The 11,657-nt window shown below is 33.8% G+C and overlaps 1 pseudogene; it reads right to left on the reverse strand.

Moving 5' to 3' along the window:
* Positions 1 to 2,182: 2,182 nt before the first annotated feature.
* On the reverse strand, positions 2,183 to 10,913 carry LOC144438720 (acid-sensing ion channel 2-like; annotated as a pseudogene).
* Between the last annotated feature and the right edge of the window lie 744 nt (positions 10,914 to 11,657).

Genomic DNA, 11,657 nt, shown 5'->3' on the forward strand with positions numbered 1-11,657 from the left:
GCCAGAGTTAATGGGGAATGACTACACCCCACCGCTGCCACCACATTTATAATTTTAAAGGCTTTTGGTTGTTTCCCATTTCTAACACTGGATTGTGTGAAGGCAATACATTAAAACCTGTTTTGATCAGAGCTGAAAACCAGGAAACCGAAAGACTAGATGGCACGACAAACAGAATCAGGACCAAAGTCAACATCACATTACTCCCAATATCTTATCACACTTTTTGACTCCAGTGAGCCCAACTCCTGTCCTTAGAACACAGCTAAAGCAATTGATTCACTGCATGGTTGTCAGCAGTGATGTTATCGATATATTCTTATATTATGGTATAGCGGTGGCAGTGATGGGATGTGGTAGCAGTGGGATATGGCACTGGTGGCAGCAGTGGGATTGAAAAATCATAAAATAATACAATGTGAAATGATACACTGAGTACAAATAAGCAAAAAAAGTATTTCATTTTCTAGAATACGGCTCTCACCAAGAACGACTTGTAAAATGTGCCCACCCCTAACTATCCCCGACCCTCCCTACTACCTACGTTTCCCTTAGACGAATTATTTTGATTTTGGAATGAACAGATGTTATTCAAACGTAACGCGTATTCAAAATCAATCAATCAATCAATCAATCAATCAATCAATCAATCAATCAATCAATCAATCAATCAATCAATCAATCAAGCAAGCAAGCAAGCAAGCAAGCAATCGCAATTAGACAATAAATCAATTAATACAATAATAATATTATAACAGTTCTGTTCAATGGCATATGGTGCTGAGAGGATTTTATCATTGGCATGCGATTCACAGACCATGGTTCTAGTAGATTACATACATTCCAATCAAGAGACAAATTACGTATTTGAAAGCATGGTTCTATTTTCATTGTTCTTAACATCACACATAATGTTTTTCGGTAAACAGGACACTTTTGTTCCAAGAACTTTCCAACATTCTTGTCCAATACAACTAAGTGAGCTATCAAAAACCCGGCAACACCGTCTCACATTTTTATGTGGGCAAGCCATTAGTAGTAATTAGCTAGCAACAAACAACCAAATATTGAAATAAATCAGTGATCCAATTTCAAGGTCAATAAAAATATCTTTATTAACTTCAACAGACAATCACATAAAAGCGTAAGACAATCGATATATTTCCAGAACAAATGCCAAATGTAGATGAGAGTTCAGAGAAAGATAGGTGAGAGGTTATTCTGAATGTTAGAAAGTACAGTAAATGTAAATGTAAATAAAATATGTTTGAGTAAATTATGAGTTATGAATGCAACATAAACAAAAAAACTTACACAGGCCATGTGACATAATGACATGTCTGTTCCTCAATTTTGAAGCAATTTAAAACAGAACAATTTATGTATAGTCATATAATTATTCAAATATTACTCAAAATAGTATTTACCGGAGTCTCTAACCTTGTACTGCACACAGTAAAACTCTCTCTTTATCACATTGACGGTGTCTTTGTTCAATATTGATATAAATGCCAAAACCATCTACTAGAACCATGGTCTGTGAATCGCATGTCAATGATAAAAAACTAATAAAACACATCTACTAGAACCATGGTCTGTGACATTATTATAAATATACGATAGTAAATTCACTGTCTATATCTGGTGTACATGTAGCTCGTCAAATTTATCGGAACGGAAAGAGTTTGTAAGACATTGGTAATTGTTGCAATGGAAACAAAATCTACGTGCATGAAAATACGAATGAATACTGTATTAAAACGTTTCAGCATAGTTACACTTAGTTGGACTATAGCTACATACGCTGTATTTCTTCCATGATTTCCCCTCTTTCACTTTAAGATTCTATATTTACATGTACATGTACATGTAGGCCAACAGGTATGACGTACATGTCAGGAATACTACACTGTAATAAAGGTGTCATAAGATATGTAGTAAAGTATTCGTCTTGTGAGCATATCAACTCGTACGTTTGTCCTAAGTTCTTCTATCTCTGCCCGGATCATTTTCCTGAAGTGTGAACTCGTTTTCATAGTACAATCCACCATGATATCGATGAACTACGAAGCTTTAAACCCTTTTCTCTTATAAAACAGAAGGAAATCACTCTTCCGATCTGGTGAGAACTTTGAATTCCCGAAAAAATCATCGTTACGTTGCAGCTCTATCTTTACTTCATTTAGTGCCACAGTCTATTAAAGCATCCCTTTAAACATATATCAATGATTTCTATGAGAGTTAAAATACTGCCACCAAGCCACAGACCAAGGGAACCACCAATATCACCTGTAGAGGGAAATTGAAGATGTGTCATCATATATTGATTTCAAAGATGGGTATATGGTATGTACTATTGGGTTGAAACCCTTCACATTTGGTGAATTGTCTCTTAGTTTTGACAGTTGTATTATTTACTTTAGCATCGTCGATTTTACCCAATAAATTAACCCAATGTAATGCCGACAAAATACAAATACCAACACGAATAGATGATTTGACAGCTACAGTTCGCCCGCCGTAAGTTTAATAACGGGGAATGCTAGCGCAGGGATTTTCCAAATATTTCATCGTAACAATCAAACGGTTCTAGTGTGTAGACAATTTGGTTCTGTCAAGAGTCTGCTATCGAAAATTGATAAATGCCCACGAGGGGAAATATAATATACTGCATTTTCGGGGTTTCACATTTAGAGTGTAATATTTATATAGCTATAGTAAAAGAGTAGAGAGTTATTACACTTACTTAACATTTCAAAAAACCCATAAGCCTTCAGTTGTTTGATTTCATCGATACTTAGTTCTTGAAAGAAAATATCAACTTTCATGATATTGTTCCTGAAATATATATATACAACATGAAGAATTAGCAAAGCGCTACGAACATATACAGGGGTGGCATTTGAAGTAAAATGTATCAAACGCACTTGCTGTATAGCCTATATGCAGTCTTGCTGGTACTTGTTCATTAGGATAGTTATGCAAACATACGTCACACGATATTTGTGTTGTACATTAAATATGTACTTTATAAAAAATGACACTAAATAGATGCATTTGATAAAAGAACTGCTGGACAAAAGAAATGAATAAATGACCTTTCTATGTCACCGCCAAACTATAGGACAATTGATTGTCCTTTCATTTGTTTAAAAAATAGTTTGATATGTAATTCCGATAGCGTTTGTCGAAAAAGTATCCTGTGCACTGAAGTATATAAGCACTTGCCGGTTTAGTGATTTAGGGAGATATGTTATTAGGAGGCGCCATTCGAAGGCATCATGGTAAATGAACGCTTTAATGAGACTCGTGATGGGATATGTTTGTAGACACGTCTAGAGTTTCAAAGTGAACGATACAGCCATTGTTTAAACTAAATATAGCATAGCTCTCTTTAAAGAAATGGCCGAAAGTTGTAGAGTTGGCATATTGCCCCATATTACAGGACCTATCAAGAGGGATAGTTGGCAAAACCTTTCAACCAATGAAATCCCGCAAGCAAGTATAAGTATAATACATGTAATATACTCAATACTCACTCAAGTGTTGGAATACCCATTTCAGTTGCCATGAAGTCAGAGTATATATCAGATGGAAACTTAGCATGTGATAAATCCGCCTTGTATATAGCTCTTTGACAAGGTACCGGACAGTTACAATCGACACTACTATTGACGAAAGTATCTGTAAGGATAGAATAGAATAGAATAGAACAGAACAGAACAGAACAGAACAGAATGGAATGGAATAGAATAGAGCAGAATTAGAACAGAACAGAACAGAACAGAACAGAACAGAATAGAATAGAATAGAATAGAATAGAATAGAATAGAATAGAATGGAATGGAATAGAATGGAATGGAATAGAATAGAGCAGAATTAGAACAGAACAGAACAGAACAGAACAGAACAGAACAGAACAGAATAGAATGGAATGGAATAGAATAGAGCAGAATTAGAACAGAACAGTATAGAACAGAACAGAACAGAACAGAACAGAATAGAATGGAATGGAATAGAATAGAGCAGAATTAGAACAGAGCAGTATAGAACAGAACAGAACAGAATAGAGCAGAATTAGAACAGAACAGAACAGAACAGAACAGAACAGAACAGAACAGAGCAGCATTAGAACAGAACAGATTATAATGAATTAGAATAGAATAGAACAGAACGGAACATACTGAATTAGAATATAATATAATGAACATATAAAATGTAGATATATCATCATTTTCAAAATTGTATTTGGGTATGGAGCATGGGTAATTATAAAATTATAATTATATCACAGAGACATTTTAGTTTCATGGCAGTTGTTTTCACTCTCATATCCCAACTATTCGTTTTGGCAAAATCTACTGTCATATCGTGATAGCTAATAACAACAAAACACGAAAAAATGTGTGACATCCTCTCTTTCTATAGCATCAAATTGAAGTTTCAGCTGAATTGTTCTCCGCTATCGTCATTCAACTTAGTTAAATATGTACAAGGCTCATGTTCACTTTCTTTACAATCAAACTATCATTCTACAAAGCTATCAAGGCTGCAAGACACTATATTTAAAAACGATTTCCTTCACATTCGATGTCATTTCAATTTAATGAAAATATCTTGGTCCTTCAAGTACGTATTTAACGTCATCTTAATTTCAGGAGAGAATCTTATTGTTACGGAGGATACAGAGATTCCATACATACTTGGATTGTGTGCATAGAATGTGCAGTGAAATATGGATGATTGTTTTTAATATATTGTAAAATTATTGCATGAGTATACATACACTCAGCAACCAGTGTACACTCATAGTTTTCTTGAAGATTACACACTCTTGCAGTCCCTGTTATGTAAAGCAGAACAGTTGGTAATAATATGAGATGTGATTGTAACTTCATAAACACATAAAGATAAAACCTTGCCATACACTTTTGGCAATAAAATAGTAAAATGGTGTTAGTTTGATATTTGCGCACCCACCAGCTAGATCATACGGTGGCCGACTAGGTGTTCTCTATCAAAATGAGGGGTTCTCAATCAAAGAGTGGCATACCTTTTTATGAGAGCAGCCCTTTTTGGTGAGAACACATCTCTTTTTGATTAGAGCCGCCTTTTTTGGTCAAAACATTCTCTTTCTGATGAGAGAACGTCTCTTTTTGACAGGAATGCCACTAGTATGTTTTGATAGGGTGGGCACACATCATTTTGATACAGCATGCCTCTGTGTCCTAGTCGGCCGCCGTAAGATTTTGTACCCATAGGTAGGTTTTTATACCTCATCATTATCCAAACGTTAGGAAATGAGCTTAATACACTCTGCATAATCTTGTAGCAAATGGCGACATGAACGTGAAAGAGGACAGTGTACAAAGAATTACACCCCCATTATAATTCTCAAGGGATAAACCAAGCTTTCTCTTCATTGTTTCTCTTTTCCTTACCTGCCCTTCATACAATGGACCTCCTTCTCAAGACCGTATATTACAGTTTACTGAACTATAAATCAACGCATGACAAAGCATAACCCAATGTATATTAACATTACATGTCAATAGCAATGTTTGATAAAAAAAAATAAGTTATGTATTCTTAACATTCCAAAACTAAATTGAATTGCAATGAACAAAATGTCCTACTCAAATAGTACGATCAATGACAAAATCACCCTAAATAAATATATATTCCAAAATACTTGTATTACGAAATGAAACACAAACCTGCCTACATGTACATGAACTATTACCTTTACAGAAACACAATGTTGAAAGAATATAAACACAAAAATAGCGACAACAATGATTTAAACACCAAAACTGGAGATCATTACAAAACCTTACTCTATTAATTGTAATATGCTATCTATAAATACCTGGCATATAGTAAAAACGACAACCACATCTTCTCACTACAAAGTCAACCCAACATTCAAAACGACAGGCATTCTTGGTGTACTTGGTGTAGTACTTAAGAGATCTTGAACCACATATTCCATGTGGAGGTGGTAGATTAGTTATCTTTAGGAGAGAAGAACAAAGCAACGTTACAGCATGAAACCAATTGACATACATACATACATACATACATACATACATACATACATACATACATACATACATACATACATACATATAGATCATGCCATCAGTAATAATTTTGGACGTAAAGAAAATAAAAATGGAGAGTTGATAAATCGTAAGTGTGGTTCTTAATTTTCAGGTAACCCTTAACCAAAGTTGCATGTTTCCGTTTGATTTTGTGTCTTTAAAGCAACTGTTAATTAATTAATTAATTAACTAAAATCGCACCTAAACAGTGTTTTAAAATGACAGAATAGGAAGAATCGAGAAGTACGTAGTAAAATTGACATGAAAATATATAATTGTTTGTCCCATGATGTCTACCAACCATGATATTAATAGTTCAGACTTACGTTGGTGAGTTCTACTCCAACACGTGTTGTTTCAGCAACATTGACAGACTAGAGAAACCCAGATCCTTAACGAGTGGTACATCTCCTTGTTCATATAATACTAATTGAAAACCTACTCCATTCTCAGGTCCGATAGTGTACTCATTTTGCTGTGTGTCCAAATACATCGTAAGTCCATATGACGTACCTGCAACAAGATGACAAAACTGTCATGACTTCAACAATATCATAATATGCAAATATGTAATAAATAGTATCGCCATTCTCATTTTCTGGTCTAGCTGTTGATACTGGGTAAGGCCGATCTTTGCTGCTATCTATTCCTAACATGAATCTCATAATAAGTCTATGTAAATTTGCTCGGCTAGATAATCCAAGGACCATTTGTAAAAGAATAGTTCAATACAACAGTGTGACTTACCTAGAGTAATTGCATGTGGTTAATTTCGGCTATATCGATGATATAGGTTTGTGTGCAAACCTAACTTAGATTGCAATTGCACATAGCAACAGTTCAACCTCAACTTGTGTACGTCCAAGTTCAAATCCATCATGACACTTGCCCCTTTCTGACGTTACGCTTTGATTCTGATCACGTAATAATATGATGCCATCTGATAGATTAAGACATAGGTTACAGAGGAGCTAACTTTTAGGTATTCTTATTCAATGACTAAATAAATCTAGAATTATGTATTGTAATACTTTTTATCTCATGAAGGTAATAGAAAAGGTATAGAAATATAATTGCATCATCATCATTATTATTATTATTCCTTACCAGAATTTTCGACAGTCCTGGTACCATAAGAATCGTTTCCCGTGTTGAACGCGAAACAAACTCCAAAATCAGTGTATATTGTCTGAAGTGCATCTAAATCGAGTTCGTTTGCATTCCATAATAGACTGAAATAAAGTTGGAGAATAATACACACGTCATATTTCCTGTTAAAGTCTATCAGATCATATCTCATTGCATTATACAGTATTTTCTATCAAGTGAAATGAAACAGTGCCATAACAATACAGAAATTCCGGCATATAAATAATACAATTGTTTGGGACCATATTGTAATTTCTCGTTGACAAATTTGAGTGCGTTTAACATCGTTTTGATTTTGCCTAAATAATGTAGCTTGGCAATTATAACGGTTACCTGGCCTACGATAGTTATCTAAAGTGTACCAAGAATGGGTATTTGTTGCTAGGCGACTATATAAAGAACAGTAGGATTATTATAAAGAATGAAAGTGTTATTTGTGTCATCCTCTAATCTTACGTCATCGTGTCATGTTGCTCAACAAAGTCGTACTGTTTGTATTTTATCTTGCCATATCGTACCATTTTATACTTAAATGTGTGAGCAATGGTATGTGATTGTAAGGTACAATTTTAATCTTAAATTTTTTAAGGGGGATTTGTGTAATATTCAGATGGTAAACCACAGTGCAATCTGACCCACGGCTAATAAGACAAGTTTGACCTACAACTGTCTTTTTTGGATTTCCGTATGAACGTCTCGTGAAATCCTGATTAGCACAGACCTTTAAAATACTCATAAAATCCAAATCAAACTTGTCCAAAAAATATAATGTTCAATACAACGATCATATAATCCCACAAAATCATTGTTAGTATTACATGATAATACTTGAATAATATGTGGACAACAAAGCATCTCACCTTTGGCACGATGGTGTATCCACTCACAAAATCATACTCATATTATCATGACGTCACAATTGCACTGGTTTTGAACGATTATGTATAATAGTGTATCAATAATCGTTGTATCGTACATCTACTTTCTAACACACGACCTTTAAATTGATTCTGCATATAATGTCTCATCACTTGTATTTTATGTTGTTTTATGTGATACACTACTTACTAAAGAACTGTCTCCTTCTTTTGATGTGCCATGTTGACATACCATTCTTTCGTATCACTTCCAGTAATATTGACGTCATCAAAATTGGGATTATATGTACCAAACATTGACGTCATCAGATCTGTTAAATTGGCTTCATCAGTTTTTGATTTCCTGAAATCACAACGGATTCAGAGTGTCAATCGTGCAACAAAGATTAAAGTTTTACAAGATGATGAAATATGTATGGTTCGCATTCTGTCTACAATTACACAAAGGTGTTCCACACATGACTGTATATTATCTTCTAGTTTAAACGTATGTACCTTCCTAAATGTTGTTATCCAGTAATTAGTCTTTCCCGTTGATGGTGATCTGTTTCCAATTCATTTTAAAACGCCATAGCTGGTTAGATGAGTTGTTAAAAACGTCCAAGATAACATTGTACGTCCAAACAATGAGTCAAACTACTGTATGTTTTGCGTTGAAGACGTAAATGTTTAATTTTCTATCACGCTATATTGGCTAATTTCAAGTCTCCCATGTATGTACTAACAAATCAGGGTATATAATGAAGAGGAAAATATTTCATAATCATAAAATATTGAAGGGTATTCCAATATACGAATGCCTAAACAGGCTGTGGTGAAATCAACTTTCAATTTGATTATGTTCGTTGCTTTGATGGATCATATGTATGTGTTTTCGATTAATACCATCAAATGGATAATTAACTCAATACATACTGTTTTGTTAACTTAGTTCCTTTCGACAAACACAGATATGTTATGGTCAGGATTCGTTGCGATATTGATAAAATATAATATTTATAGCATTCATACCTCATTCTGTTGAAATTACACACAGCGACAGCAGGAAACGTCAACTCAGAAACGTAGTTGAGATCAATGTTGACGTTCATAGGATGTGAAGTATACTGTATTATCATTAGAGAGACCTGTATGATCATTACCAATGAAGCCACTATCAGAATGATTAACCAAAGGACTCTACGAATAAAAATTATAAAAACGCAATTGATAACTTTAAAAATAACAAAGCAACAACAAAAACATTTCGCAAAAGTTCCTTTCAAATTGCAGCTGTTACAGCTGTTGCTATAAACCAGTCTCTATCTACAACTACAACATCTAGTGGTAGCGAGTCACGGCTATTAACTTAGACAAGCTGTAGGTGCTGCTCCGTAATTGTGTGAAGTTCTGAGAGTAATTTAAAACTGGTACGCCTGAGTGTGGCTAGTAACATCCATTAAATCTAGTTCTAACATTTGAAATAATTGGCATATTAACATATCCTGATCATCTTTACTGACTAAATAATCGATAAACAACTTTGCTGCTCAAAGAAATACATTAATTAAATGCAACATTGCTGTACCGCTGTCATTTTATATTAGTAATATTTGAAATTGAAATTAAGGTAAATAATGTAAAGAAAATTAAATTGTATATTAAATATTACTATAATTAAGTGTACAAAATTACCCAGAAACAAATAACCTGGAAATAAATTCTTGCCATGCACATGTAATAAATGTTTGTTGTTTACATACTTAATGTTTTACATTATGGTGACGGTAAACTAGCTACGAATTTCACAATAGTTGAAATGTGATCAAGTGGAATCGATCGATTAAAACAAAGTGACGTAACTGAAAAGTAATTTACTAAAGCTTTGGTTGAGCTTAGTGATTAATTAATCGCCTAATCCAACAAATAATTCATAAAAGTTTGCTTCCAATTCATGGATAATCTGGCTATTGCTAAGGAATGGTCTATCAATACATCCCATGGTCGTAGCCTGAATCAGTTCGTATTGCAAAATCATTTTCATTTGCAGTTTTATTGCAAATTGAAATCGTTCACGTTGATGAATTTGAACAGTAATTGCAATGAAACATAATCACCAATTTGAATTTAGGCATTAATTTGGCCATGTGGATAAGAATTGGCTAATTGTAATTGAAAACATAACTTTACTATGTCTTTCTACTTGAAAAAAAAAAGAATGTAAAATAACATATTGGTAAAGTCCTTGTTTAGATATAGTTTATGTTTGAGTTTGACAGATAAATTTCTTGTTAAACATTTCAACGTATTTTAAAGGACTCTCCCAAATACTGTGATTATCTCTCCACTCTATATTACTTGACATCTTTAGTTAATGTAACCATGGCAATGTATGTGAACAATTTCCAGACCAACAGCCTCTTAACATTTTATACTATTATCTTCCTGTAAATATCCATAATGTTAGGAATATGTATTTCTAGAACTAAATTATTTTGTTGTATAAAACGAAAGAGTACAACCAAAGTATTGCCTACCTTCTTGATACCAGCACCGATCCTCCGAAGACATGTTTTACTCCAGAAATCCCACAATCATCTGTCAACCCAGCCAAAACAATTCTCCGTTTACTGTTTGTCCTTTTTTCGCGTTTTCGCCTGTTAAGCTCGTTCTCAAACTCTCGGTGTATTTTCATGTCTATATCAGGTATGACAGAAGGGTTTTCTTTGTCATTTTTGACTTCGTTGAATTCACCTACATTGATAACATTAACTGTTGACCTCTTTAACAATTTATCCAACATGGTGTAGCTAAAGATGGATTAGTGAAATATTTAAGTGGTCAGAAGACAATTAAAATACAATGAAGAAATGTTGTTTAGGTGTGCTAACCAGTGTTTGTGATTCCTTCTCACTCACTCACTAGCTTCTTTCTTCCAAATGACATCACATATTGTCAGGTTTACAAAGCTGTGTTTACCTCTAAAGGGTGTTTAGTGTACTTCTAAAATGTGTATGTAATGTGTAAACGAAATTAATTAATTTTAGAAGATTGTCTATATGCAATTACTCTGGTGATGTTTATTCTCAACATCAGAGACGTGTACTTGAGATAGGAGTGCCATGACAACCGTTGGATGTGCAAACGAAAGTGATGGTTTCAAAAGGCACCGACTAATTTAACAACATCGACAGTCCGAAACAAGAACAGAAATAACTGAAAGTTCGCGTTAAAATGTCTCAGTACAGTCTTTGCCTTTTTAAAGAAATATATTCTATCAACAATAATGATATATGATATTATGTTATTATATAAGAATATAGAAGAATATATATATTAATAATAATATATTATTTCAATAATAATAATATATACTATGTATTTTATCAGTCCTATAGGGTTAACTTTTATGTAATGTAAATCAAGTAAGTAGATTGGATATTTATTTTTACAAGTTGAAAGCCTTTGAATCCAAATCGGTCATTCTTTGCGAGAACAGATCCTTCACTCACCGAGAAGGGGGGAGGGGGATAATGGTAAGACCGAC

This window comes from Glandiceps talaboti, chromosome 8 (genome assembly GCF_964340395.1).
Source record: "Glandiceps talaboti chromosome 8, keGlaTala1.1, whole genome shotgun sequence".
NCBI classification, from domain to species: domain Eukaryota; kingdom Metazoa; phylum Hemichordata; class Enteropneusta; family Spengelidae; genus Glandiceps; species Glandiceps talaboti.